At 43.7% G+C, this 23,796-nt stretch overlaps 1 long non-coding RNA gene across 1 annotated transcript; it reads right to left on the reverse strand.

The window, feature by feature from the left end:
* Positions 1-19,903: 19,903 nt before the first annotated feature.
* On the reverse strand, positions 19,904-22,456 carry LOC109753151 (uncharacterized). The gene is made up of 3 exons (XR_002230418.4): positions 22,103-22,456; positions 21,187-21,287; positions 19,904-20,139 (listed from the first exon to the last, which is right to left on the reverse strand). It is a non-coding gene; the product is annotated as an uncharacterized lncRNA (long non-coding RNA).
* Positions 22,457-23,796: the final 1,340 nt, after the last annotated feature.

The following is a 23,796-nucleotide window of genomic DNA, read 5'->3' on the forward strand; positions in this document are numbered from 1 at the left end:
ACTTCACCTGCAACTAGCAACGCTATAAGAGGGGCTGAGCAAAAGCGGTAACTTAGCCAAACAACGGTTTGTTAGGAAAGGATGGTTAGGGCTGACATGGCTAAAATGGGAGACATGATATACCAAGTGATAGGTAGCGGAGCATGGCAATAGAGCGAACAACTAGCAAAGCAAAGATAGAAGTGATTTCGAGGGGTGGTCATCTTGCCTGCAAGGTTATCAGAGTTGTTGAAAGCTTGATCCTCGTAAGCGTACTCGACAGGTTCCTCGTTCACGAACTCGTCTCCCGGCTCTAACCAAGACAAGAACACAAACAAACGGAACCACAATCAACAACGAGAAATGCACAAGCAACATGATGCAAAACATGTATGATATGCGAGATATGATATGCGATGCATATGCGTGCTCCGGAAGGGAAATGATGAAAATGGCAGTAACTTGGCAAACCAAGCATGCCACTGGAAAGATGAGATGATTTCGGTCGAAATCGATATAAAGATCACCGGAATCGGATGCACGGTTTGCAAATGGCAAGCAAAACAAGAATGACACGAATCTGCGATAATCAGCAAGATAGCACTTAAAATGCAACAAGCAACTATGCTACAGCACCCCAACATAGCAACAAAGCACATGGCACTAATCTACAGGAGATTCTTGACAAAAGATGAACACTGAGCTACGGCTGGTTCACAACATATCAAGCTCAAACAAGCATGGCAAAAGTGCAAAAGATTACAGGTTCACAGACTCTGAAAAACTGGACATGGCAGTAAATAGCATCAGGTAGCAATGTTCAGAGCACGAAATCAACATGCTACAGGAACTTAACATAGCAAAACAAGACATGGTAGTGTTCAACTAAATGCACATGACAAAAGTCCCTTACTGACCATAAGCCAAAAAGGACCAGAAGACATTATGGCAAGCACGTAAACATAGCAAGTTTCGTTATCAGGTTTCAGACTTGGCAGAAAACAGAGCATGGCAGAAATAATAATATATAGGCCTCTTTGTGAGCTTGATGCACTCACTACAGAGCAATGCACTACAAACCAAGCATACCTACAGCAAGATGGCATTTTTATGAAGCTAACCATCGCAAGAACAATTCCATAGCATGTATGGATCAACTACAATAAGCTTGGCAAGATTGCATATCATGTTAAGAATCTGCCAGAAATATTTTATAGCAAAAGTAGAGCAAGATTGAGTCATGCGATGGCACTCCATAATTGCAAACAATTGCAGGAATGGATCAATTATAACTATATCTACAAAACATCGTTACTGAACATCTCCAAAATATGCATGGATCTCTCTGTAGCATCAAGTTTACATGGCAACAAAATTACAGCAGACAAGGACTTAGAGAAATCACCAAGTCCCTGAAATCAGAAATATTACGAGGCCTACTTTGCATGCTTGTGCTAGTCACCACAGAGATCACAAAAATATATGGACTACACCACTGGAAAGATGGCATGGCATACTTCAAAACACATGTAGAGGTCATGCCCATAAGATGCACAGAATAAATGATACAAAAATGACAAATCTCCAAGTTCTGTCAAGAACCAGAGAATAACAGAAACTAGCCCTCTTCCAACAGAGATTTGGGCATCAAGATGACCTATAATGAACATGGTGCAATTGAACAAAATGAAGAGCATCACGAGGCGAACAATTTGAAATATTACACGCGCGAATCGGAGCTACATACAAGAAGTTATAGCTATACGAACAGAGGCACTTGCTGATGAAATCTGAGGACTTAGAGAAAAAGAGGGGCGAGAAAAAGTCAACGCGTACGGTTATCTCGATCGGATCTGGGAAGAGCTCGAGCTCGTGCTCGTCGGCCGGCGGGGAAGGAGGGAGAGGGCGGCAGCGCGGCTAGCCGGCGGGAGGGGAGGAGAGGCCGGAGGCGCGGCCGGAGGTGGCGGTCGCCGGCGTCGCGACGGGGCCGGCGGCGATGCCCGCGGCGGCGGCGGCGGCGAGCAAGGCGGCGGGGCGGCGGGGCCGGCCGGCGGAGAGGCGGCGGGGAGGCCGCGGCGGCGCGGTGGCGGCGGGGGCCCGACGTGGGCTCCGCGGGCCGACGCGGTACGGCGGCGGCGGACGCTGATGTGGCGGCGCGCGATTCGTCCGTCGGCGCGGGCGGACGTGTCCGGCGCGGGTGGACGTTGTCCGGCGGCGCGAGGTGGAGGACGCTAGGGTTAGACTGCGATTCATTTTTCGGGATGCTCACATATTTATAGGTAGAGGGAGTTAGGAGGCTCCAAATGAGGTGCGGTTTTCGCCCACACGATCGTGATCGAACGACCTAGAGCATGGAAAAGAGTTTGGTGGGTTTTGGGCTGGTTTTGGAGGGGGGTTTGCTGGACACTCAAATGGACTTTGCGGATGCCCGGTTAACCGTTGGAGTACCAAACGACCTCCAAATGAAACGAAACTTGACCGGTAGTCTCCGGGTGGTATATTAAGGCCACTTGACAAGCCTCGGTCCATTCCGAGAAAGTTTGACACACGCACACGAAAGAAAACAAGAGGGGTGCACCGGAGGAGATAGGAGCGCCGGATTGGAAAACGGACAACGGGAAAAATGCTCGGATGCATGAGACGAACACGTATGCGAATGCAATGCACATGATGACATGATATGAAAATGCATGACATGACAAAATACAACACGAAATACAAAACCCGACAACGGAGGGAATATCATAGCACATAGCCGAAAATGGCAAGAGTCGGAGTTACAAATATGGCAAGTTACATGCGGGGTGTTACAAGTTCATCACGAAGTTCTACTAACTTGGTGATGGTGACTAGAGAATTCTGTCAATCACTATTTTATCTGGAAGATTAACTCCCACTTGATTCAAGCGATTGTAGTACCCATACAATCTGAGCACATGCTCACTGCTTGAGCTATTCTCCTCCATCTTTTAGCTATAGAACTTGTTGGAGACTTCATATCTCTCAACTCGGGTATTTGCTTGAAATATTAACTTCAACTCCTGGAACATCTCGTATGGTCCATGACGTTCAAAACGTCTTCGAAGTCCCGATTCTAAGCCGTTAAGCATGGTGCACTAAACTATCAAGTAGTCATCATATTGAGCTAGCCAAACGTTCATAACGTCTGCATCTGCTCCTGCAATAGGTCTGTCACCTAGCGGTGCATCTAGGACAATTTTTCTGTGCAGCAATGAGGATAATCCTCATATCACGGATCCAATCCGCATCTTTGCTACTAACATCTTTCAACATAATTTTTCTCTAGGAACATATCAAAAATAAACACAGGGAAGCAACAACGCGAGCTATTGATCTACAACATAATTTGCAAAATACTATCAGGACTAAGTTCATGATAAATTTAAGTTCAATTAATCATATTACTTAAGAACTCCCACTTAGATAGACATCCCTCTAATCCTCTAAGTGATCACGTGATCCATATCAACTAAACCATGTCCGATCATCACGTGAAATGGAGTAGTTTTCAATGGTGAACATCACTATGTTGATCATATCTACTATATGATTCACGCTCGACCTTTAAGTCTCAGTGTTCCGAGGCCATATCTGCATATGCTAGGCTCGTCAAGTTTAACCTGAGTATTCTGCGTGTGCAAAACTGGCTTGCACCCGTTGTAGATGGACGTAGAGCTTATCACACCCGATCATCACGTGGTGTCTGGGCACGATGAACTTTGGCAACGGTGCATACTCAGGGAGAACACTTTTATCTTCAAATTTAGTGAGAGATCATCTTATAATGCTACCGTCAATCAAAGCAAGATAAGATGCATAAAAGATAAACATCACATGCAATCAATATAAGTGATATGATATGGCCATCATCATCTTGTGCTTGTGATCTCCATCTCCGAAGCACCGTCATGATCCCCATCGTCACCGGCGCGACACCTTGATCTCCATCGTAGCATCGTTGTCGTCTCGCCAACTATTGCTTCTACGACTATCGCTGCCGCTTAGTGATAAAATAAAGCAACTACATGGCAATTGCATTGCATACAATAAAGCAACAACTATATGGCTCCTGCCAGTTGCCGATAACTCGGTTACAAAACATGATCATCTCATACAATAAAATTTAGCATCATGTCTTGACCATATCACATCACAACATGCCCTGCAAAAACAAGTTAGACGTCCTCTACTTTGTTGTTGCAAGTTTTACATGGCTGCTACTGGGCTTAGCAAGAACCGTTCTTACCTACGCATCAAAACCACAATGATAGTTTGTCAAGTTGGTGCTGTTTTAACCTTCGGAAGGACCGGGCGTAGCCACACTCGGTTCAACTAAAGTTGGAGAAATTGACACCCGCCAGCCACCTCTGTGCAAAGCACGTCGGAAGAACCAGTCTCGCGTAAGCGTACGCGTAATGTCGGTCCGGGCCGCTTCATCCAACAATACTGCCGAACCAAAGTATGACATGCTGGTAAGCAGTATGACTTATATCGCCCACAACTCACTTGTGTTCTACTCGTGCATATGACATCTACGCATAAAACTTGGCTCTGATACCACTGTTGGGGAACGTAGTAATTTCAAAAAAAATCCTACGCACACGCAAGATCATGGTGATCCATAGCAACGAGAGGGGAGAGTATTGTCCACGTACCCTCGTAGACCGAAAGCGGAAGCGTTAACACAACGCGGTTGATGTAGTCGTACGTCTTCACGATCCGACCGATCAAGTAGCGAACGCACGGCACCTCCGAGTTCAGCACACGTTCAGCTCGATGACGTCCCTCGAACTCCGATCCAGCCGAGTGTTGAGGGAGAGTTTCGTCAGCACGACGGCGTGGTGACGATGATGATGTTCTACCGACGCAGGGCTTCGCCTAAGCACCGCTACGATATTATCGAGGTGTAATATGGTGGAGGGGGCACCGCACATGGCTAAGAGATCAATGATCAATTGTTGTGTATTTGGGGTGCCCTCCTGCCCCCGTATATAAAGGATCAAAGGGGGGAGGTGCGGCCAGCCTTGGGGCACGCCAGGAGGAGTCCAACTCCCACTAGGAGTAGGACTCCCCCCCCTTTTTCCTAGTTGGATTAGGACTTGGGAAGGGGGAAAGAGGAGAGGGAGAAGAAGGAAGGGGGCGCCGCCCCCTTCTCCTTGTCCTATTCGGACTAGGGGGGAGGGGGGCGCGGCCCAGCCCTAGCCGCCTATCCTCTCATCCACCTAGGCCCACTAAGGCCCATTATGTTGCCGGGGGGTTCCGGTAACCTCCCGATACTCCGGTAAAATCCCGATTTCACCCGGAACACTTCCAATATCCAAACATAGGCTTCCAATATATCAATCTTCATGTCTCGACCATTTCGAGACTCCTCGTCATGTACGTGATCACATCCGGGACTCCAAACAACCTTCGGTACATCAAAACATATAAACTCATAATATAACTGTCATCGAAATGTTAAGCGTGCGGACCCTACGGGTTCGAGAACTATGTAGACATGACCGAGACACGTCTCCGGTCAATAACCAATAGCGGAACTTGGATGCTCATATTGGCTCCCACATATTCTACGAAGATCTTTATCGGTCAGACCGCATAACAACATACGTTGTTCCCTTTGTCATCGGTATGTTACTTGCCCGAGATTCGATCGTCGGTATCTCAATACCTAGTTCAATCTCGTTACCGGCAAGTCTCTTTACTCGTTCTGTAATACATCATCTCGCAACAAACTTATTAGTTGCAATGCTTGCAAGGCTTAAGTGATGTGCATTACCGAGAGGGCCCAGAGATACCTCTCCGACAATCGGAGTGACAAATCCTAATCTCGAAATACGCCAACCCAACAAGTACCTTCGGAGACACCTGTAGAGAACCTTTATAATCACCCAGTTACGTTGTGACGTTTGGTAGCACACAAAGTGTTCCTCCGGTAAACGGGAGTTGCATAATCTCATAGTCATAGGAACATGTATAAGTCATGAAGAAAGCAATAGCAACATACTAAACGATCGAGTGCTAAGCTAACGAAATGGGTCAAGTCAATCACATCATTCTCCTAATGATATGATCCCGTTAATCAAATGACAACTCATGTCTATGGCTAGGAAACATAACCATCTTTGATCAACGAGCTAGTCAAGTAGAGGCATACTAGTGACACTCTGTTTGTCTATGTATTCACACATGTATCATGTTTCCGGTTAATACAATTCTAGCATGAATAATAAACATTTATCATGATATAAGGAAATAAATAATAACTTTATTATTGCCTCTAGGGCATATTTCCTTCAGTGGCCGCCACCCCACTGCCGGCCACCATGGCCATCACCCGCTCTGCCACCGTGGCCCAAAGGCGGGAGGTGGTGGTCGTGGCTGCCATCCCATCGTCGGCCGTCGTGGCCACCATCCCACCGTCAACCGTCGGGATCAACACCCGCTCCACCACCGCCGCCCAAAGGAGGGAGGCGGAGGTGGAGGCCCGCACGTGCGTCAGCAACCTTGCGCGCTACATCGAGTTCCTGCGGGAGGAGGAGGAGCGCCTCGTCGAGCATGCAAAGAGCCTTACTGTAGGCGTGGCCGCAGCACACGCCAACGTAGAGGCGAGGAATTAGGAGATCTACGAGCAGTCCAGCCGCTTCGAGAGGGATTGTCTGGAGCGGCAGCGGGCGTTCGAGCTGGCGAGCGTCGCTGAACGTGCAGCAGCGGCAGGCACCGTATTGCATTTGTCCAGCTCGTCGGTAGGCTCCTCCTCCTCCTCTGCCTCTTACTGAGCGCGCTCGGCAGAGGAGAGGCTGCTAGAAGTAGCACAAAGCCCCTCCGTAGCAGTAGTAGTATTTAGGGGCTATTTTGTTCAGTTCATCTGACTATAGATGTGTGGTCGAACTGTACAACGTAATTAAAATTAGCTAGTATATATAGTTGAACTAGCTATTTTTGTACGTGGTTGGCAACAATTGGGGAAAAGTTTGGTTGGTTCAGCTGTCGAGTTGAACTGTTTGTATAAATTAAGAACGACTGCTTAATCTATGAATGAAATCTATGCTTAATTACCTAATTTTAGTTGCAAAAATTAGATAGTGCTAGGGATTTCTAGCTGCATATTTTGACAAATTGCAGTGTTACAAGGATTGACAAATGGCAATGTTACTAGATCAACAAATGTCAATCTTTTCAGTTTGACAAATGGCAACATACCCAATATGACAGATGCAAATCTTACCAAATTGTTTGTACGTGGTTGCACACGGGTCATCCAAAACAACCGTTTGCGTTGAAGGGATGCACAAATCCTGCGCTGCGGATTTTCCCTTGACTTAAGGGGGAAGACCATAGCTCTCACTTTGCATACCGGTGTTCTATCTAAAACGTTTGCGATCAAGAGCTGCAGAAATCCTGCTTGGCACATTTTCTCTTGGCTTCCTGGGGAAGATGTCGGTTTGCATACGGGTGTTCTAACTAAAACGTTTGCGATCAAGAGCTACACAAATCCTGCTAGGCACATTTTCCCTTGGCTTCCTTGGGAAATTGTCGGTTTTGCATACGGGTGTTCCAACTAAAATGTTTGCGATCAGTGTTTATATTTAAAAATCATATTAAACTACGGCTTGGGCGCCATTAATGTAGAGGATGCGAGCAAGGCGGGCGGCCATGGAAGTCAAAGGGCTCGCTTCCCGGCGAGCCTGCATGGCGTACAGCTCACACGCTTCCCAGTGAGCCTCCGCATTTGGAGTACAGCTCGCACGCCTTCCGTTTAGTCAAGCACTCAAGCATCTGTCCGCACGGCACCTCCTAGCCATTAAAGGAGTGAGGCATGGCGTCACGTGAATGGTTAACAGAATGCACACAATTTAAATTATACAAAACATTTGAGATGTTACAGTGGCAGCTATTTGTTTCAAAATACCTTTGTTGGCTGTTATTCGAGTGCGCCTTCTCTCAAAAAGGACACGAAAAATACCACAACATGTCGAGTGCCATTCCATTATAGCATGCCAAGTTTCATGAATTTCAGACGAGTTTTGGATTTACTAGAATTTAAAAACAAAGTATCTCAAGATTTTGCTGGCAATCAACAGTGCCCTGGTGTTTGAAATTCATTCCCATTTCTTGCATGGGACCTAAGCATGCCCCGAAGGACACATATTTGATTTTCAACCAATTTATATGCACTGGAGCTTGTGCATGTAGTTCAAATTTGAATTATGCACATAAAATGCCTAGAAAACCCAGTTAATGTATAAAAATGTCCAAACGAACCCCAAAAAATCCAAAATTAAAAACAACACTACTGTTATTCTATGTTGACACTAGAAATTTTTTGAAAGCAATAAGAGGCAACGGATATCGTTTCGTCCCCAAAGGTGGCACGTTCCCTACCGAAACCATCACGCTTGTTGTGAGAAGCTCGGGTTTGTGAGAAGCCTATACCCAAACCTGCCCCAAATGGGACAAAAAATTTACCATGGAATGTTGATGCCGCTCCATGATAGCATGCCAAGTTTCATCAATTTCAGACGAGTTTTGGATTTACTATAATTTAAAAACTAGGTATCTCAATGTTTGTGGCCGAGTGACGGTGGCAGGGTGTTTCAAATTCATTCTCATTTCTTGCATGGGACCTAAGCATGCAACCAAGGACACATATTTGATTTTTCAACCAGTTTATATGCACTGGAGAATGTGCATGTAGTTGAAATTTGAATTATGCACATAAAATGCCTACAAAACCAAGTTAATGTATAAAAACGTCCAAACGAACCTTGAATAATTCCAATTTTTTTGACGACACACCTATAGTTGCATGTTCACTGCAGATAAAAGTTCTAACAATTCAAACACCATCCTTTGTAGCTATGACCCCATTATGTAATTCAAATCAAGAGTATAAATCAAGTAGATCGCACACAGTTTATTATCACCAACCGTGTGAGATGCAGCACAAAATATCTTGGAGCACCGTTGGTGTTGTCACAGCCCTAGATGTTTTTTGCAAATAGTTGCACAAGCATCCATGCATCATGTCTAAATTTATTTGAAAATTGAACTAGGGATTGTTCAAACCTTAGCACCAGATCAAATCAAATAGGTTGAACATAAAATAATCTTCAATGAACCCAAAGTGCCCTTAAGAAAAGTTCAAGATTTTTGGTTAAGGTGGAAACCTCTGCCAAAAATGATGAATATATTTCTAGCACATTATGGATTTTTTAATTAACTCATATTGTATTTGGGTTGGAGCAAAAAAATCCTATAAATAATTTTATTGCTCCAATAATTCTGAAACATTTGTTGGAGCTCTGTGATAAACCATATTGCATCCACAAAAGTTTCCAGAAGCTGCAAAAATAATTTGGTTAGTAAACCAAGTTCAAAACAGAGGCAAACAATAGAAAACAGAAACTAAATGAAAAACAGTAGAGAGAGAGAGAGAGAAGGACTTACCTGGTAGCCCACCTACCTGGCCAAACCCCTGTAGCTGGCCCAGCCCACCACCTGGCCCTGCCAGTCATCCCCTTCCTCGCGCCAGGAGGACAGGGGCACGCGCCCGACACACGCAGCCACGCGCCCGGCCACCTCCAGGCAGCCTGCCTATGCCTCGACGCCCTGGACGTGGACACGCACCCCCGAACCACTCTGGCCTATCCACTCCTCCTCTCCCCTCCTCTACTCTCTCTGAAAGTGCAACTATCCCTGGGTGGTTTTGGTAATTCCTAACAACATATATCTCACTGAGCTAATGCTATTTCAAGATAAATATTTCAGGAAAGCTCAATGATTGGCATGGCATGGATGAGAAAAGTGGATCCCTCAAAATGCTAAGGACAAAAGGATTGGCTCAAGCTCAAAACACAAGACTCTACATTTTCTATTTTAGTGATCCAAGATCACATTGAGTCTATAGGAAAAGCCAATACTATCAAGGAGGGATGAGGTGTTGCTTAATGGCTTTCTTGCTCAAAATTCTTAGTGATATGCTCCAAAGCCCTCAACTACTTTCTCACATCCACATATGACCCAAACCAAAAATCCAACTCGGCCCCACCGATTCTTTCTATCCGGCGCCACTGAGTTCAGATGTCATAGCCACTGCCACAAACCCTAGTCAAATCAGTCTCACCCATAGGGATCTCGGTCTCACCGAGATGGGATTGTAATCTCTCTGTTTCCCTTCGTAACGTTTCGGTCAAACCGAGATGAGCGATCGGTCCCACCGAGTTTGTGTAATCGGTCTCACCGAGATTACGTTATGCCCTAACCCTAACCATATCGGTCCTACCGAGTTGACATGTCGGTCCCACCGAAAATCCTAACGGTCACATTATTTGCTAAATCGGTCCGACCGAGTTTCAGGATTCGGTCCCACCGAGATTGGTAAGTTGTGTGTAACGGTTAGATTTTGTGTGGAGGCTATATATACCCATCCACCTACTCTTCATTCGTGGAGAGAGCCATCAGAACATGCCTACACTTCCAACATACATTTTCTGAGAGAGAACCACCTACACTTGTGTTGAGGTCAAGCTATTCCATTCTTACCATATGAATCTTGATCTCTAGCCTTCCCCAAGTTGCTTTCCACTCAAATCTTCTTTCCACCAAATCCATATCCTGTGAGAGAGAGTTGAGTGTTGGGGAGACTATCATTTGAAGCACAAGAGCAAGGAGTTCATCATCAACACACCATTTGTTACTTCTTGGAGAGTGGTGTCTCCTAGATTGGCTAGGTGTCACTTGGGAGCCTCCGACAAGATTGTGGAGTTGAACCAAGGAGTTTGTAAGGGCAAGGAGATCGCCTACTTCGTGAAGATCTACCCTAGTGAGGCAAGTCCTTCGTGGGCGACGGCCATGGTGGGATAGACAAGGTTGCTTCTTCATGGACCCTTCGTGGGTGGAGCCCTCCGTGGACTCGCGCAACCGTTACCCTTCGTGGGTTGAAGTCTCCATCAACGTGGATGTTCGATAGCACCACCTATCAGAACCACGAGTAAAAAATCTCCGTGTCAACATTGCGTTTGCTCCCTCAAACTCCTCCCGTTTACCTTCATATGCAATTGTTTTACATTCCGCTGCTATACTCTTAGAATTGCATGTGTAGGTTGATTGCTTGACTTGTGCTAAGTTGCTAAAATCTGCCAAGAACTAAAATTGGGAAAAGGCTAGATTTTTATTTGGTCAAGTAGTCTAATCATCCCCCTCTAGACATACTTTCGATCCTACCAGTGGTATCAGATCTTTGGTCTCCGTTTGCTTTGATTTCCATAGCTTTTGGTAGTCATAGCCTTGGTTTCACAACCTAGGAGAGTATGGCGTCTAGCAAGGGAAATTACCACCGTAGAGGTCCTTACTTTGATGGTACTAATTTTGCTAGTTGGAAACATAAGATGAAAATGCATATTCTTAGATATAACCCCGTCGTTTGGGCTATTGTGTGTATTGGCTTGCAAGGTGAATTCTTTGATGGGAGAGAACCGAACCGTGAAGCTACCGCGGAAGAGTTGAAGATGCTACAATACAATGCTCAAGCTTGTGATATCCTCTTCAACGGATTGTGCCCTGAAGAATTCAACAAAATCAGCCGTCTTGAGAATGCAAAGGAAATTTGGGATACTTTGATTGATATGCACGAAGGTACCGACTCCATCAAGGAATCCAAATTGGATGTGCTTCAAAGTCAACTTGACAAGTTCAAAATGAAGGATGGTGAAGGTGTCGCTGAAATGTACTCTAGGCTTGCTCTTATCACAAATGAGATTGCCGGCTTAGGAAGTGAAGAGATGACCGACAAATTCATCATCAAGAAGATCCTAAGAGCTTTGTATGGAAAATATGATACCGTGTGCACATTGATCCAAATCATGCCCAATTACAAAGATCTCAAGCCAACGGAAGTCATTGGAAGAATTGTTGCTCATGAGATGTCACTCAAGGATAAGGAGGAGCTCCACAACAAGTCAAGTGGTGCTTACAAAGCCTCATGTGAAGCTCTCACGTCATCAAGTGAGAAACAAACCTTCAATGAAGAATTGAGCCTAATGGTGAAGAACTTCAACAAGTTCTACAAGAGTAGGAGCAAGGAAAGAAGTTCCAAGTCAGTGTCCTACAATGACAAAAGATCTTCTAGTCGTGAGCGTAATTGCTACAATTGTGGAAGACCCGGACACTATTCCAATGAGTGTACGGCACCCTACAAAAGAAGAGAAGATTCTCCAAAACGAAGAAGTAGAAGAGAAGAATCACCATCAAGAGAAAGAAGGAGTAGAGATGATTGTTATGAACGAAGAACATCCCCGAGAAGCAAGGATTCGGAAAGGAAGGACAAGTCATCAAGGAGCTACACAAAACGAAGACATCAAGCTCATGTTGGTGAATGGGTATCCGGCTCCGACTCCGACAATCACTCCGAGAGAAGCTATCACTCCGACTCCGAATATACTCAAGATGAAGGTGTTGCCGGTCTAGCACTTGTGTCTACCAACTCCTACGACATATTTGATTCACCAAATGAAGGACTTGGAAGATGCTTCATGGCTAAAGGCCCAAAGGTATCACACCCTGAGTATGTTGATTTCAATAGTGATGAAGATGACTTGTTAGGTGATGATGATTCACTTGTTGACAACTCTAGTGATGAATACTATGATGAAACGTCAATTAATCATGCTAATCAAGATAAAACGAATGACAATGATAAGGAGAAGATTGAGCTCCTAACTAAATAACTAAACACTCTTAAGTTAGCTCATGAAACTATCTTAGGAGATCATCGAGAACTTTTAAGGACTCATGAGAAGTTACGCTTTGAAAAGCTCAACCTTGAGCAAGAACATGAGTTTTTAAAAGCAATCAATGATGATCTTCGCAAGAAAAGTTCTTCTTACATTGCCAAGCGTTTACTCTTATCTACTTACATGCCTCAAGTCAAGTCTAGTAACAAGAACAAGAAAGATTCTTCCTCTAGTAGTAACAATAATCATGCTAAACCAAATGTTGTTGCTTCTAGTAGTTCTCTTGATTACACTAATGATTCTCTTAGCCAAGTTACACTTGAGCAAGAAAATAGCTTATTGAAGGGAGTTATAGAGAAAGGTGTTTACAAGAGCCTTGCCGGGAGTAAGCAATTCAAGGAAATTGTACGCAAGCAAGGAAGGCACCGGAAGAACCAAGGTGTTGGTTTTGAACGAAAGTTCAATGCCAATGGAGTTGAGTGGGAAGAAGATCAATACCCCAAGACGATATTTGTTCCTCAACAAGAGAAGTATGATCCTACTTCTTTCAAAGGGACACAAGATCAAGATGATCTTCCACCACAAGACCACAAGCAAAAAGGCAAGGATAAGCTTCAAGAGGAGATTGATGCATTTGAAGAAGCTCCTAAGGCCTTGGTCAAGTGGGTTCCCAAGACTACATCAAGTTCTACTTCATCAAGTACAACTACAACTCCAAGGATTCCCATCAAGATGATGTGGATCCCGAAGAAGAAGAACTAGAGAGTTCTTGAGGGTGACTCCGCCAACATACTTCACTCTTATCATTTTGGCAAGAACAAGTGCAATCAACTTCCACATCTTGCACTAGTTCAAGGAGTCACAAACCCTCTTGTTGGTAAGACAAGGGACAAGGTAACCTAATGCTCTCATAGACATCATCTTGTGTGTGTGCATCACTCTATGTCTATGGATATCCTTGTTTGTTCCTTGTGGGACTAACCCGTGTAGGTATTGAAAGTGCAACTCACTCCAATGGATTGCTCCAAATGATCTACATCAACATTGAGCATCCACATCTTCAACACCTACATGAAGTCATCATCGACAAAACCCAAGGTTAGTTCATCCCTCTTAGGGGGGATCTCACATCTAGGGGGAGCTTTACTCAAAGAATTGAGCCAAAGCAACTCTAATAGTGTGAACACAACAATGCTTTATGTAAAAGTGGTAACCCTGCTTGTGCTTAAACGATGAGTATGACCTATGATCAAATGTTCTCATTTGACTCCTAAGTCAATATACTCATATATAGATGACCTAGTCATCGCCAATTGCTTGATAGATGCTAGAAGTGTTTGTGCATGCTTTGTCACATATTTCATTTGCCATTTTATTGTGTGAGCATGTTGGTTGCATAATTTACTCATTTGAGGACATCCACTTGTAGCTTTGATTGTTTGGTTTCTTTTCTTTTGCCAAGTGGATGGACAAGAATGCCTAAGAACCTTCTCTAGCTATCTATGCTTTTCTTGTCTCAAACTCTATTCATGCTATATCACAAAGTTTGATCAAGTCAGATTCGAACCACTCTGTGTGAGGAGCACTCAGAGTTCCCGATTCGTCATAGACTTAAACTTCCAAAACCTCTTTGTGTGTTTCGGTCTGACCGATTTGAACTTTTCGGTCATACCGAGATCACTAAGTTGATCTAGGTTTTCAATCTTGGTGCAACCGATTTGAACTTTTCGGTCACACCGAGTTGCAGTAACTGCTTGCAGTAATGCATCTCGGTGCCACCGAGTTGTTCCACTCGGTCACACCGACAGGGTCAGGCTATATATATCCACGGGCCAAAATTTGGAAATTTTTCCGAAACCCTTCGCCCGCGCACAGCCTGCTCTGCCTCTTCGGGTCTCCGGATCGTCCTCCTCGTCGCCAGCGACCTCCCACCACTGGTCTCCGCCACCGTCAACGGGATTCTACTCCGTTGTTATCGCCGTAGCAAATCCATCGCTGCATTACGGTATGGATTTGAACTTTGTGCTATTCTTAACTCCGATTCCTAGCACATTGCATTGCCATGAATCATGCCACGTTTGAAATCTTCCTATCCAGCAAAACTACTCCATAGATTAGTTTTGGATTGAAAATTTAGGGTTAGGTTTCCGCCGAATTCATATTGGACCGACCGAGTTGTTGAAATCGGTCTCACCGATTTGGCTTAGGCCATTGCACAAGCGATTTTCAGTCTGACCGAGAATTGCAAATCGGTGTGACCGAGTTCGATTCTTTGTGAAACCCTAGCAGTCTCGGTGCCACTGAACTGTGACTCGGTCTGACCGAGTTCACTAGTTTAGGTTCCAAAAGCTACTTCGGTATCACCGAGTTCACAAATCGGTAGCTCCGAAATGCTTTCTGTGGAAAACTAAAACTAAGTTTTTGACTAAATCTTTTGCAAAAACCTCTATGCTTTGTGATGCTCATCTACTCTACCTCATCTACATCTATTCACAGGGTCTGCTGTCAGAGTTTGCATCATGTCAGATCAGAGTGACAGTCAGAACAAGTCTGAGGAGCAAGTTCATATGAGTGAGGGCACTAGTCCCTCTAGCCGTTCTGATGAGGGTAGTAGAAGCACACCCAGCAACTTGCCAAAGGCAGCCACCAGGGCAAGAAAGAAGAGAACATCTGATTCAGAAGATGAGGACTATGTGGCTATTGAGGATGAGGCCACTTCAAAGAAGAAGGTGCTGAAGAAGGAATATGGCACAGCTGCTGCAACAAAGCCTGGACTAAAAACAAAGGCTCCAGCAAGAAGGGCTCCAATGTCAAAGGCCAGAGCCTCAATTGTTGAAGCCTCAAAGTCAACAATGGAGTTCACTCTTGAACCCAAAGAAACTGGAGATGGCAAGAAAAGGAAGGAAGGGTCAGGAAGACCATTGCCAGAGTCATTGGCAAGCCCTCCATGATGAGAGATCCATCTGATGATGAAGAAGAAGAGGAAGAGGATGCTGCACCAGCTCCTAAAGCTCAGAAGTTAATGGGAGATGCTATAAGATCAGGGGCTGCTCCATCTAAGCCCAAAGATGGTCCCAAGGCTGCTGCTCCTAAGCCCAAGTCTGCGCCTAAGAGGAACACCGGGAATATTTCAGCTGCAGAGAAGAACAAGGCCCCAGTGTCTGAAGCTGTTGAAGAAGATGAAGATTCACTTGTCTTGAGAAAGTTGAAGCCCAAGATTCCTGATCATAATGATGCTCATCCAGTTGCAGAAGATATGAAGCTCAGGAAGGATGCAGGTCTGAGACTGTGGAGACAGACTGATCCCTATGCTGTTAGAATTAGAACTGCAGTGGACTACAGGTTCCACACTAAGGAACAACAAGATTTCTATGAGATAGTGTTGCTTGACAAGAAGCCCATAGTATGTGACATGAGATGGATTGACTGGGAGTACATCAGGAAGAATGAAGAGCACTATCCAGGAGAGTATGACATCTTCCATGCTTGTGGAGTAGATGACTTTGTTGGCCAGAAGCTCACCAAGTGGAATGATGAGCTCATTATGCAGTTTTACTCCACAGCTCATTTCTACCCAGATGGGAAGATAGTCTAGATGTCAGAGGGTACAAGGTACCAATCATCAGTTGAAGAATGGTCTGAGTTGATTAATGCTCCAAAAGAGAATGAGGATGACTTGGATGTCTATGCCAAGAAGAAGAAAGACCACAACTCTATGGCTCACATGTACAGAGAGATCCCAGATGCTGCACTAGAGACACATAAGTTTGGATCTGTACATTACCTGTTGTCAGGATTGCCTACTATCAACTGGATCTTAAGGCACACTTTGCTGCCCAAGTCAGGTGATCACAAGATGATCAGAGGCCATGCAATCAACTTGCTGCATATATTTGATGTGCCTCGGAAATTCAAAGTCATGAGCCTGATTGTGGAAACAATCAAAAGGACTGTTGCTGATCAGAAGAGGAGTTGTGGGTATGCCCCACACATTCAGGAGCTCATAAACTCCAAGATGGGCACAGGCACATATCATTTGGACAAGGAGCACCTGCCCATCTACCCTGATTATGAAGACAACACCATTGTGATGGATGAAAATGAACCATCATCTGTGCAAGCACAAGAGAATAAAGAGAAAGCAAGGGCCAAGAAAGCTGCTAAGATGCCAACTGCTGAAGAGGCATCTCAAGTGCTTCTGAAGAGCAAGCAAGACCAGCTTAGCTACTTGATTGCCTCCACCTTGAGGATTGAGAAGGGCTTGGCCACCCTGACTCAAAACCAGGAGAGCTTGGAGAGAATCATGGAGCAGAAGTTTTATGCTCTTGATGTGAAGGTCACTGAGATCCAAACTACAGTTGAGCAACTTCAGGAGGATATGGAGGAGAAGAAGGGCAAGTCTACCACAGATGCTTTTGCTAGAGTGCCCAGAGGTCAAAGATCTGCTGCAGTGCCTGTTCCAGACATCAGAGCTACAGCATCAGCACCAGCAGCAACAGCTCCAGTTCCACCTCCAGCGGCTACTCCACCCGCTCCAGCTACTTCATCTGAACCTTTCGTCCTTGGAGCCATCTCTACACCATCACATGAAGACCAAGTCTGAGAGTCGTTTAGCACTATGCATTTTTGTGAAATTTTTGGTAACTTGTTGCCAAAGGGGGAGAAAAATGTATATATCATAGGCTTCAAGAGAGAGAGGGTTGCTTTTGATCTCTCTTGTCTTTTTATTTTGGTGGTTGAACTTCGTTTGTGTGTGTTTGCTTGATACTTTATGCCTTTTGTGAGATACTTGGATGATCATGTGTTTGATCATATGCTATGCTACATTAATGCTTGTTGGATGATATTATCTCTTATATCCTCATATGGTCATTCACTTTGCTGGTGATGAGTGCATGTGTTTAATTATTGTCATTTTGAGCGCTCCACCAAGATGTATGTGACATGGAAGAGTAACCCATGATCCTAACTGATTGTGCATTTGCAGTCCAAAGCAAATTTTAAATAATGCACAAATTTAGGGGGAGCTCTTACTTTTCACATACTTCTCAAAGCGACGATGTTTTTCAATCTTATTATCATTTGTCGAAGCTTTGATCTATATGTTGTCATCAATTACCAAAAAGGGGGAGATTGAAAGTGCAACTATCCCTGGGTGGTTTTGGTAATTCCTAACAACACATATCTCATTGAGCTAATGCTATTTCAAGATAAATATTTCAGGAAAGCTCAATGATTGGCATGGCATGGATGAGAAAAGTGGACCCCTCAAAATGCTAAGGACAAAAGGATTGGCTCAAGCTCAAAGCACAAGACTCTACATTTTCTGTTTTAGTGATCCAAGATCACATTGAGTCTATACGAAAAGCCAATACTATCAAGGAGGGATGAGGTGTTGCTTAATGGCTTTCTTGCTCAAAATGCTTAGTGATATGCTCCAAAGTCCTCAACTACTTTCTCACATCCACATATGACCCAAACCAAAAATCCAACTCGGCCCCACCGATTCTTTCTATCCGGCGCCACCGAGTTCAGATGTCATAGCCACTACCACAAACCTTAGTCAAATCGGTCTCACTGATAGGGATCTCGGTCTCACCGAGATGGGATTGTAATCTCTCTGTTTCCCTTCGTAACGTTTCGGTCAAACCGAGATGAGCGATCGGTCCCACAGAGTTTGTGTAATCGGTCTCACCGAGATTACGTTATGCCCTAACCCTAACCATATCGGTCCTACCGAGTTGACATGTCGGTCCCACCGAAAATCCTAACGGTCACATTATTTGCTAAATCGGTCCGACCGAGTTTCAGGATTGGGTCCCACCGAGATTGGTAAGTTGTGTGTAACGGTTAGATTTTGTGTGGAGGCTATATATACCCCTCCACCCACTCTTCATTCGTGGAGAGAGCCATCAGAACATGTCTACACTTCCAACATACATTTTCTGAGAGAGAACCACCTACACTTATGTTGAGGTCAAGATATTCCATTCCTACCATATGAATCTTGATCTCTAGCCTTCTGATACGTTCATTTTGCATCATGCTTTTATATCGATATTTATTGCATTATGGGTTGTTATTACACGTTATGTTACAATACTTATGGCTATTCTCTCTTATTTTACAAGGTTTATCATGAAGAGGGAGAATGCCGGCAGCTGGAATTCTGGGCTGGAAAAAGAGCAAATATTGGAAACGTATTCTGCACAGCTCCAAAAGTCTTGAAACTCCACGAAAGTCATTTTTGGAATTTATAAGAATTATTGAGCGAAAGAAGTACCGGAGGGGGCCCACACCCTGGCCAGGAGGGTTGGGGGCGCGCCCTCCCTTACTGGGCGCGCCCCCTGTCTCCTGGGCCCCCTGGTGGCCCTCCGGTGCCCCTCTTCTGCTATATGAAGGCTTTTACCCCGAAAAAAAAAATCATAAGCAAGCTTACGGGACGAAACTCCGCCGCCACGAGGCGGAACCTTGGCGGAACCAATCTAGGGCTCCGGCGGAGCTGTTCTGCCGGGGGAACTTCCCTCACTACAACAGGATAAAGCTTTGGTAACACAGTGTTGTGTTACTATAGGCCCAAAACAGCGTTACAAGGTCACATAGTAACACATTTTGAAACGTGTTCCATTAGACCGTGTTACTAAGTGGTGTCCACTGTCACATATAGTAATTGTTACCATATCTTAAAAATTGTGTTACAATTACGTTATAGTAACATGCATATTATGTGTTACCAAAACACGTTGGTAACACATTTTGGTTAGTATAGTAACACTATAGTAACACACATTTTGTAGCCATAGAACATTGTGGTAACATGTTTTTGTAACTATAGTAACACAACTTGTAACATAATATTCAAATATCATAACACAACACTGGTAACACATTTTGTAACTATAGTAACACTACTAGACTAGTATGGCAACATAATTAATGTATTTTTTATTTATTAACCACAAAGTTGATAGCCATTTTTTGGAATATGCATCTATGAATCACTACAATTGCTCAAATGGTTAATTATTCTACTGTGATGCTTGGCGCCATTAAAATGATAGAGAAATTGAAGCCCGACACATACAAAAATTGAAAATATCAAGGTATTTATTATGAATATACAAGAGTGTAGGATACATATGCATTACAATAAATAAATACCAATGTTATTGGTTGAACAACATATCATTCATATCAAATTTACAATAGAGAACACGTCTATGGAGAATATTACACCATAGCATTTGTATCAATTCGACCAAAGAAAAAGATGTTCTGACTGCTATTACATTTTTCAATCTATCAATGTAAAGTACGGTTATTGCTAAGTAAAATCTTCTAATTATATTTGCTTCTTTATCCAACAGAATAATTCAGCTCCAACTCAATTATGCTTCTTTCGAATCTGCAAAAGATAAATGGACCTTATAGATTAAATGTACACAAATATAATTTTGGAATATGGAAGAAAAGACTCCAACTTACAAAAGCTAAAGGTCGGGCAATTAAGTATCCTAAGCAAAAGCATGACCAATTCTCTTGCAATCAGAAACTTACCTTACTAACTCCTCATTATCCAGAATAGGTTCATCTATGCACACAAGTGCAAAATTGGCACCTAACTAAATATCACCAACCTTAGTTTCTAGATGAATACTCCAAATAGTAGCATATGCAGCATTCCGCTGGTTTGGATATGTTAAAGTCTTTAAAACTACTTTGGATGCAACCTATATTATGATCAATATTATTATTCAACGACAATGATAACAGAATTTGCATGAACAATATTTCAATGGATACACATGGCCATAGTTCGGGAAGACTATTATGACCATTCACTTCCTTAGGGATAGACATTCAGGCTGCAAGTGGGACTAATGGAGGAATACCCACACCAGCACGCATGTGTTATGCGGGTGTTTGTGGGCAGCCCACAATCAACCATGCTGCATCTATTTTCCCAAATAATCTCATTTAATCCCATAGTAGTAAACTGCCACGCTATTGTATTAAGCTATTGTAGTAAACTGATATGTGGTAAGCAACCACAAAAAAAGAGTTGACACAATTCTACTTAGCTCGTGTACAAATCAAGACTAACTTGTTGTATCTGGACATTAGTTGAACAAAGCAGCACAAACAACTGTCAATCAAGTCACTACATGAGCAAGCATATGAAAAGTGACGCCCAGTGCAAAAAAATTAGAGTGGCTGAGCAAAAGCATCATCATACTGTTGAGAAATCAGGAGCAGAGCATCTGTGTTGTGCTGTATGTGTGTGCTTGTTGTTGTGTTGGGCATGTGTCTGTGTATGTGCTTTCTAGTACCTAACCAAAGTACCCGTAAGATGTTTTCTAACAGTAGACATTCCATGGCAAAGTTATGAAGAATATAAACATTCTATACTAATTGTCAACAAGCACGTCCATATGACTGCATAAACATATACCTGGAAACCAGAAGCCATGATTACAGTGGCTTTAAGCAGCATGGAATTGATATGCATAAGCCCTTGAGGCATCGACACTAACCGAGCTCCCCGCAAACATTCTGTAAGAGTAGAATGATAAATAACTTGAGGCAGAAATAGATGTACATCCAAAAGCTACAGACTATAAGCACGCAGTAAAATCACATATTCAACAAATTTGGAATTAAATGTAGAACCTATTTTGCACATAATGTAACCAGGATGGATACTTGGTAAAAGGTGATGGTATCTTACATTTACCTAAATAAAAAAGTAACCAGGACGGGTACTTGGTACAAGGTGATGCTATCACCCATTTGATTATATCAAACTAGCAGATGAGACTGAGATACGAGAAATATAAGAATTAAAGTGGAATGAATATACAAGCATCTGCTATATTTTCATAGTGATTATTGGGATGTACTACACTATGATGATCATATATTTAGTAGAACCCTTGCCATGAAAAGCACTATGTATTACACCTACATTACCCGTGAGTAAAGTAGATGTCCGTGTTGCTCTTCATAATCTCTACTACCCAATCTGATGGACGTAGTTTGCCGAGAGCAACACTAGGCAAAGGCGCCAGCCTTTGCCGAAGTTGACACTCAGTAGACCTATTTAGCTGAATTAAAAAAATTGCACAGTTATTCAGGTATGTATGTGTACGTCACAGTTTGAGAGTATTAAAGTATGTACGGATATGTGACGAGTATTCGCATATGTACATCTCCACCACGGGAAAAACACGTACTACTATTATTACCAGGAGAATCAATTAGCAGCAGGCATGTACCCTCGACGCCGACCTCGCATCTTGTTCCCGTTTACACTAGTACACATACAAGCAAGCAACCTGCTGGATGGATTATTGTGGAAGCTAGCTTACATATGGATCGATTCCTCGTGGATGCGAGCAGATGACGAGGACTGGTGGCTCCTATCGCGGGAGGTGCGCACCGTCCATGCGCTCGTTCTGCTCAGGCCTCTCCAATTCTTCATGGCCGCCCGAGGGAGAGATGGCTACCGACGACGCGGGCTGGATCTGCCCATGGCTTTGGCGGCTGCGCGCTCCTCATGGCCGCCTCCTCGGGCCTCCTCGAGCCTGGTGGGGATGAGGGAACGACCCCGGGGCCCAGGGTTGCGTCGGCGACCTACAAAGAAAGGGGCGAGCGGCGGCGGCATGAGGCCCTCAGGCTTGCGGCGTGGCATGCGGCGGCTTCGATGGCTAGGCGTGCGTGTGAAGGGATAAGGAGAGAGAGAGGAGATAAAGTATAGGGCACCCGGAGGGCCGCAGCCGTTGGATCTACGTGAATCCAATGGTTACAGCGCGTGATCCGTGAGAGGGTTACCCTGACCAATCAGAACACATAATGTTTTTTAGTGCAATATTTTTAGACTCGACAAAAATATTTTTTTCTTTTTTCTTTCTTTCCTTTCTTTCCTTTATTTCTTTCATCTCTTCTGTAATAGAATAAGGCCTATGCATTGATTAAAGGATATAAATATGATTTTTTAACCAAAAATTTGCTAACATTTTTATACACTTACAATTTAAATTTGAAATATATGCACTAAACGTGTGAAAGTAGTTAAAAATCTAAAAATACTTTCCATGAAAATTGGAGTGGTACCATTTTACACCCACTTTTTGTACTTGCTTCAAAAAAATACCCATTGTTTACATTGAGAAATAGAAAAGATTTTTTTTTGTACCAAAAAATTAGAAACTCTAGTTGTCAGCATTGTTTGTAATGGCAAGACGCACCTATGTGCCCAATTTGGACACATTATCACTATGCAATGAATATGACAGTCACTTTGGAAAGTCATGAATGTTCATAATTGACACCTCATTTTGTGAAGGATTTTTTTCTTCAGAATTATCATATTGCAAGTTTAGTATTTTTTTCCTCACAACTGGTACACATAAAAGGACTCGATGCGAAAGGATTGCATTTATTGAATTTGTATTCTTTTTCTTTCCTTTTTTCAAAGCGGGAGCTCGGAGGGGATAAGGGTGGATGTGCTATGTGAGAGATTCATCAATTATGATACATAGGTTTCGCATAATCTCGGGATCATCTGATCGTATCGTATTGTATCCCCCATAACTAGTTATGAAACTACCAACCCTTGCCTACCTATATAAGAAACTGCGTCGAGGCTCATCAAAGCAAGGACATTTTAGAGGATATTGGCATGTACGCTAGCTCAAAGTAGATCGATGCAACACTACTTGTAACCCACGTCAGGGACAGAGGCTACTGGCTACTGTCAGTGTCACGGGAAACGGGGTGTCCGGAGCACACTATAGTTGTGTGCCCTAGCATGCAATCGATCAAACCATAAGTTTAATTGTGATGTGGTATGACCAATGTGGATTTACTATAAGCGTGAGATTACGATCTACTAATTAATATAAAAAGCATCAAGGTTGAAGATAACTCGCTAGAACCATTTGCCTCCTTGGTCGGCTATCCCGACGGATGAATGGAGCATGCTTCTCTAACTCGCGAGAACTAGCGTCTTTTGTTTGCTATCTCGCCTGGTTCACCTCCGGACCTCCCTCCTCTCCATACC

The sequence above is a fragment of the Aegilops tauschii genome, chromosome 1 (genome assembly GCF_002575655.3).
Source record: "Aegilops tauschii subsp. strangulata cultivar AL8/78 chromosome 1, Aet v6.0, whole genome shotgun sequence".
Taxonomy (NCBI): domain Eukaryota; kingdom Viridiplantae; phylum Streptophyta; class Magnoliopsida; order Poales; family Poaceae; genus Aegilops; species Aegilops tauschii.